Raw genomic sequence first — 7814 nt, forward strand, 5'->3', positions numbered from 1 at the left:
AGAATGTAGTATAATACTGAAAAATAATCAATAAAAATTGTAAAGTCCTTACAGAGAAAGTCACATTTCTATCCTCTTATTTTCACTTTAGGTGATTTATATTTCTATTTTTCAGCAACTTACCATTCTCTGCTAATTCTCTACTAAGCCTATTTGTGCCCAGAACTGTGCCTGGCACCTGGTGGTATTTTATAGATATTTGTTCAATGAATGAAATTTGCAACTGATGAAGTGATTTGAGGAGCCCAGAGAGAAATGGGCAACTCTGGTCTCTGCCCCATACCATGAACCAAGCCAAGAAAACCCCAGTCTTTCCCTGGTCCCATAAATGGCAGAGTCATCACACTCATTTAGTTCCTGGCCTCAAAGATTGGCTGTGGTTGAGTTTCTGTCATGGAGCAGAGTGAAGCCTCTTCACAAATGATGACTTGGACCTCAAATGCTGACCTTCAGATTTTTTCTAGGAGCCTCTCTGACACGAAGTAGAGACGTAGCTGTTAGATAACAGTTAACTCTCCATCCAATTTCCTGAGAGAGGACAACTGCTTACAGGGCCCAGACATTAACGTTTGTGTTCCAGTTACAGCCACTCACGCAACACCCTCTTTATAGGATGTACAGAAGAATACTCTCTTTGAAAGGTTACATTATAAAAAGAGTTTAATTGTACACTTGAATGTATTTGAATTGCATCTTTGGCAAGTAAACATTTAAATAAATTTCTTTATTATTGTTTATTCTCCATTTGTGGTCTACTTCATATATTGATTACTGTCAATTTCCCATGTCAATTTACTTTATAATTAATTTTTTATTGAGATATAATTGACTACAGTTAATTTTTTACTTGATTAGGTGGAATGGGAGTATTTCACACTGAGTTCTTGCTCATTTGTTCCCCTATCAGTGTTTGTCTTTCTTTAATCAGCTCCATAATGATATCATCTAGATCTAAGTATAATTTTTATATCAATCAGTTTTATTTACCATTTGAAAAGTAACTGTTATGTAGCTACATACTGAATTTCTTGGGTTTAGGTCTTGATCAGAACAAAATTTACATAAAAACAATGATGCCATACTTTTGCTGATGTAAAAATTTAGGTGTTATTGTTTCCAAAACATTCAATACTCTATCCTAACCTAAATCTTTTGCCTTTTACACTATATAAGGATATATAGTGGGATGAGGACTAAAACTTTGCCATTGCCTGGGCCTCACTGGGACAGGCAGAAGTCTATGGTTCATTTTTCAGGAAATATCTCAAGATGTATGTTCAGAAGCAGTGAAATTCTAAACTAACCAGAGGCTCTCCTAACCAGTGTTCACTAAACTCATAAGAATTTTTAATGCTTCAGAGATCCCCTAATCTTCTCCAAGCAGGTATTCCTGCTGTTAAACAGAGACTAAGGGCTTCTGGGTGGATAAAAGTGCAGCCTTCTTCCCTAAGATGTGACCTTCACCTAAAAGCTGGAAGCTCTCAAATCTCTCAAGGGACTGACTCTGGGAGCATGTTCAAATGGAGATGGCTCACAAAGCTTTGTGAAAGCAAAGGGAAAAAGCCAAAAACAAACTAAAGAACAACCTAGACACAGGATACAGCACTTGTTTCAGACAGCGACAGAGATGACTGAGGTTTTTCCTGAATGCTGAGGGAGACCTAGTCAAGACAGGCACTCTGCAGGAGTGCATCTCAAAAGGTTTTCTGTTCTCCTGCCAAATCCTCAGCCCCCATCTTGCTGCCCTAAGGCCTGCTGGGATCCTATCCACCTAAAAACACTGGCACTCTTTTGGCACTTTCAATTCTGAAAGCAGCTCTGACAGCCTTGATTCTGACATGCGCACAGAGAAGAGAAGCTCAAAGACTTTCTATGAGAAAATCTCAGGAAAAGTAAGGAGGTGGAGTTTAAACAACTCTGAAGAAGTGCTTGACGTAAAGCTGTGTAATGGATTTGGTATTTAAATGGGAGGAATGTTCAGCTTCTGAGACAAAATAACAATAAGAAAAAAAGGGAAAATGAAAAAGGATAGCTGGAGAGTGAGAGCAAAAGAGTTAGGAATACATTTAACCAAGAAAGTACAACATTTGTACACTGAAAACTACAAAACATTGCTGAAAGAAATTCATGAAGACTTAAATAAATGAAAACTATTTCATGTTCATGTACTGAAAGACTCAACCTTGTTCATATGGCAGTAATACCCAAAGTGATGTACAGCTCCATTATAATCTCAATCAAAATCCCAATGACCTTTTTTGTAGAAATGGAAAAGATGATCAGAAAATTCAAATGGAATTTCAGTGGAGCCTAAATAGCCAAAACTATCTTGAAAAGGAAAAACAAAACTGGAAGACTTACACTTCCTGATTTCAAAACTTACCTGAAGAGAAAGTTATTAATAATCACACAGTGTGTGGTACCGATGTAACAGTTCAATGGAATAGAATTTAAAATCCAGAAATAAACCTATACATCTATGGTCAACTAATTTTGACAAAGGTGCCAAAACTACTCAATGGAAAAAAAATTAACTCTTCAACGAATAATGCTGGGATAACTGGATATCTACATGCAAAAGAATGAAGTTGGACTCCTATCTCACAATACATGCAAAAATTTATTCAAAATGGATCAACAATGTAAACACAAGAGGTAAATCCATAATGTTCTGGGAAGAAAACATATGAGTAAATCCTTATAACCTTGGATCTGGCAATGGATTCTTAGATACTGCCGAAAAGCATAAGCATCAAAGGAAAAAAATAGATAAATTGGATTTCATCAAAATTAAAAACTTCTGTGCATCAAAGAACATTATCAAAAAAGTAAAAAGACAACCCACAAAATGGGAGAAATTTTTGAAAATCACATATCTGAAACCCAGAATATATAAAGAACCCTTATAACTCAACAAGAAAAAAGACAAACAACCCAATTTAAAAATAAGTTAAGGACTTGTAGACATTCCACCAAAGAAGATATACAAATTGCCAAAAAACACAAGAAAAGCATGTTCAGTATCATTAATCACTGGGAAATGCAATCAAAACAACAAGATACCACATCATACCTGTTAAGATAGCTATAATTAAAACAAACAAACAAACAAACAAGAAATAACCACTGTTGTCAAAAATGTAGGGAAACAAGAATCCTCATACTTTGCTGGTAGGAATGTAAAATGGTACAGCTGCTATAGAAAACAGTTTGGTACTTACTCAAAAAGTTAATCATAGAATTACCATATGACCCAGCAATTCCTCTACTAGGTATAGACCCCAAAGAACTGAAAACATATTCAAACAAAAACTTATACTCTTAATGTTCATCACAGCACTATTCACAATATTCAAGAGGTCGAAATTATCTAAATTTTCAACTGCTGAGTGGATAAAAAAAGTGTGGCATATCCATTCAATAGAGCATTATTCAGCCATAAAAAGGAATGAAGTACTGATACATGCCATACCATGAATTAACCTCAAAGACATTATGCAAAGTGAAATAAACTAGACATACAAGGTTACACAGTGTATGAATTCATTTATATGAAATATCCAGAATAGGTAAATCTATACAGAATAAATCAGATTAGTGGTCATTGGGGGCTGGGAGAAGGGAGAATTGGGGAGTGACTGCTTTATGAGTGCAGCGTACCCATACCCATTTCTTTTGGGATTATGAAGATATTTTGGAATTTGACAAGATAGTGGCTGTATAACATTGTGAATGTACTAAATGCTACTGAATTATACACTTTACAATGAGTAATTTTATGTTATGGGTGTTTAACCTCAATTTTTAAAAGTATGGTGGGACAGTGATGTAGAATATGCTGCAGCCTTTGACAATGATTTTGTAAATGTACATTTGCTGGCGGATATTTTCACAATCTTAAGTAATACACCATATTATAAATTAAATTTTCAAAATTAAAAAATTATGAATAAAAAAGCAAAAGAGGATGAGGAAACAAAAGAGCAAAGAAAACTGAGAGAGGGAACAAGAGCTGGGAAAACGAGAGGGAGAGAAAAGGAGGAAGAGGATGAGAAAAAGGAGAAAAGAAATAGGAAAGCTAGAGAAAAATTTTAAAGTCACATGATATCGAGTGTCAGTAGGGCCTGTGCACAAAGGAGCTCTCTCCTACACAGCTGGTAGGAGTGTATGCAGCACAGCCACTTGGGAGAACACTTAGTCAGTCATTAATAAAATTTAAATGGACATAGGTGGTAATGTTCAGCATGGCAACTATAGTTAATGATACAGTACTGTATGTTTGAAAGTTGGTGAGAGAGTAGATCTTAAAAGTTCTCATCAAAAGAAAACAAAATTCTGTAACTATGTAAGGAGACAGATGTTAACTAGACTTATTGTGGTGATTGTTTTACAATACATACAAATATAAAATCATTATGTTGCATACTTGAAACTAATAGACTGTGGTATGTCAATTACACCTCAATACAAAAGTAAAATAAAAAAACAAAATAGACATACTCAGAGTTCCACTTCCAGTATCTAATCTACTTTAGGGAGATCATCACCTGTGTGTCCAAAGGAACCATGCATTCAGCATTTGCTTATAATATCAGAATATTAGAAACAACATAAATAGTTAAGGGGATGAAAACATTGTGATACTAATAATATGACAATATTATGCAGTACTTTAAAAGAATGATTATATACATATGCATTTCAAATGTAATTATATATTCATATTTTTATATATATGAAAAAAGAAACAAGCTCCAAGTTATTTTTTTGGTCTGAAAAAGAGTTGACAAACGTAGTTTGATGCCATACAGTACACACTAGTATATGATATTATATTAATGTATTACTTGTACAATTAAAAATTTTAGATTAATAAAAAGAAAGTAAAGGATATACAAAAAGAGAATTGTGGAGAATTATACAGGGATTAAAAAAATGAAAGAAGCATAGAAAAAAGAGGGAAGGAAAGAAGGAAGAATAAGAGGAAGGAAGGAATAAAGGAAGATGGGGAGTGGTTAACAAGCCAGGCTGGATTCCTACCTGGAAGTAGGGGCAATCAGCAAGCACGTACATAAACCTCAAGGGTTGAGGCTTGAGGAGGAGCTAGCTGATATCAAAAGAAAAGAAAAAGGAAGAGCCTGGAAGCCTCAAATTAAAGCTCTCCCAAGACAAGTAGATTAAATGAGACCTGGTTTCGTACTTAACTGCTCCTAGTTCTTTACCCTAAGTATTGCTCACACTGCAGTTGCAACTTGAGTTATGCAAGCTGAGTTGACTGTTACTTTGTCCAGCCACAGAGGTTTTGGCAAGAGAAGATCCCAAAGGCCCTGCAGGGATGAAGCCTGCAGATCTCAGACACATAGTCTATGAAGCAGAAATGCAGCTGTAAGTCCCATGGAGCCTAGACCTGTGGCTGATCTTGGGGCACCATTTCATTATAGTTTTTGTCTCGTGGAGACTCTGCAATGAAGATCGAGGCAAGAATATGTATGTGAAGGGATAAGGAAGAGAAAAATCAGAATGCAACAGGGCAGCAATAGTCAACACAAAGTTTATCAAAGAAGGGATGACACTAAATGTACTAATATGTTGAATATCTGAACAACGCATAAAAGTTGTATTAGTTACTACAAACTTCATGGCTTAAAATAACACACAATGATTATCTCATAATTTTGCTGGGTCCGGAGTCCAGGCATGGCTTAACTAGGTCCTCTGTTTAGAGTTTCACAAAGCCAAAATTAAGGTGCCCTTTGGCCCACATTCTCATCTGGAGGCTTGACTGGGGAAGAATATTTCCAAGGTCACTTAGATGGTTGACAGAATTTACTTCCTTGTGCTTGCAGAACCCCAAGGGCCCTGGTTTCTTGCTGGCTGTTGGCTGTTGGCTAATTTCAGCTCCTGGAGGCCACCTACAGCTCCTTGCCACGTGGACTTCCCCAGCATGGCCACTTACTTCATCAAGCCAGAAAGGACAGTCTCTAGAGAGAGTCTGCTAGCAAGACTGAATCTTTTATAATGTAATGTAGTCACAGGAATGACATCCATCATCTGTGCTGCATTTATTGTTTATAAGAAAGTCACAGGTTCTAAATGCACTCAAGGGGCGGGAATCCCACAGAGGCATTTATGCCAGAATGTACTGGGCATCATGAGGCCACCTTAGAATCTTTCACACAAGCATGTCTCTGTGGCTTCTGAGGTTTTTAATGAAAAACAACCATGAATATAATTCTTTTAAAAATTGTAACTTACAACACTAAATAAGAAGTAAAATCTAAACCCAGAGTACATCTGACTTCAAAGCTTCTGATCTTCTCAACTAGACAGCTGCATGTAAATCTATGAAGTCAGAACACTCCCTCACACCATACGCAAACATAAACTCAAAATGGCTTCAAGACTTAAACATAACACAAGACACTATAAATCTCCTAGAAGAAAACATAGGCAAAACATTATCTGACATAAATCTTAGCAATGTTCTTTTCGGGCAGTCTACCCAGGCAATAGGAGTAAGAGCAAAAATAAACAAACAGGACCTAATTAAACTTACAAGCTTTTGCACAGCAAAAATCATAAGCAAAACAAAACGACAACCTACAGAATGGGAGAAAATATTTGCAAATGATGTGACTGACAAAGGTTTAATTTCCAGAATATATAAACAGCTTATACAACTTAATAACAGAAAAAACAAACAACCCAATCCAAAAACAAGCAGAAGCCCTAAACAAGCGATACTCCAATGAAGACATACAATGGCCAATAGGCACATGAAAAAATGCTCAATATCGCTAATGGTCAGAGAAATACAAATCAAAACTACATGATGTATCACCTCACACCAGTCAGAATGGCCATCATTCAAAAGTCCACAAACAATAAATGCTGAAGAGGGTGTGGAGAAAAGGGAACTCTCCTACACTGTTGGTGGGAATGTAGTTTGGTACAGCCATTATGGAAAACAGTTTGAAGATTACTCAAAAAACTAAAAATAGACTTACTACATGATCCAACAATCCCACTCCTGAGCATATATCTGGAGGGAACTCTAATTTGAAAAGACACATGCACCCCAGTGTTCATAGCAGCACTATTTACAATAGCCAAGACATAGAAACAACCTAAATGTCCATCAACAGATGACTGGATAAAGAAGTTGTGGTATATTTATACAATTGAATACTACTCAGTCATAAAAAATAATAAAATAATGCCATTTGCAGCAACATGAATGGAACTGGAGACCGTCATTCTAAGTGAAGTAAGCCAGAAAGAGAAAGAAAAATACCATATGATATCACTCATATGTGGAATCTAAAAAGAAAAAAAAAAAAAGATACTAATGAACTTATCTACAAAACAGAAACACTCACAGACATAGCAAACAAATTTATAGTTGCAGGGAGGGACGAACTGGGATTTCGAAATTTGTAATATTAACTACTATATATAAAATAGGTTAAAAAACAAATTTCTTCTGTACAACACAAGGAACTATATCCAATATCCTGTAGTAACCTATAATGAAAAAGAATATGAAAAGGAATATATGTATGTATATGGATGACTGAAATATGCTGTACACCAGAAATTGACACATTGTAATTGACTATACTTCAATAAAAAAAAAAAAGCTCATGATCTTCTCAATTCCCTAGCCATATTTCAAATATGTATACATAGGTAGATAGATGATAGATAGATAGATAGACAGACAGACAGGACTAGATTCAGTTTAAACTGGATTTCCAACATTTCTGAGTAAATCACTAGAATGAAGAGTAAGAACAAAGGCCTGGAAGACAAGC

At 35.7% G+C, this 7814-nt stretch overlaps 1 protein-coding gene across 1 annotated transcript in view; it reads right to left on the reverse strand.

Annotated features, from left to right (window-relative positions):
• The window catches only part of LOC123619803 (uncharacterized), a 132974-nt gene that overhangs the window by 91477 nt on the left and 33683 nt on the right, over positions 1-7814 (reverse strand). The window lies entirely within an intron of this gene.

Source organism: Camelus bactrianus, chromosome 8, assembly GCF_048773025.1.
Source record: "Camelus bactrianus isolate YW-2024 breed Bactrian camel chromosome 8, ASM4877302v1, whole genome shotgun sequence".
Taxonomy (NCBI): domain Eukaryota; kingdom Metazoa; phylum Chordata; class Mammalia; order Artiodactyla; family Camelidae; genus Camelus; species Camelus bactrianus.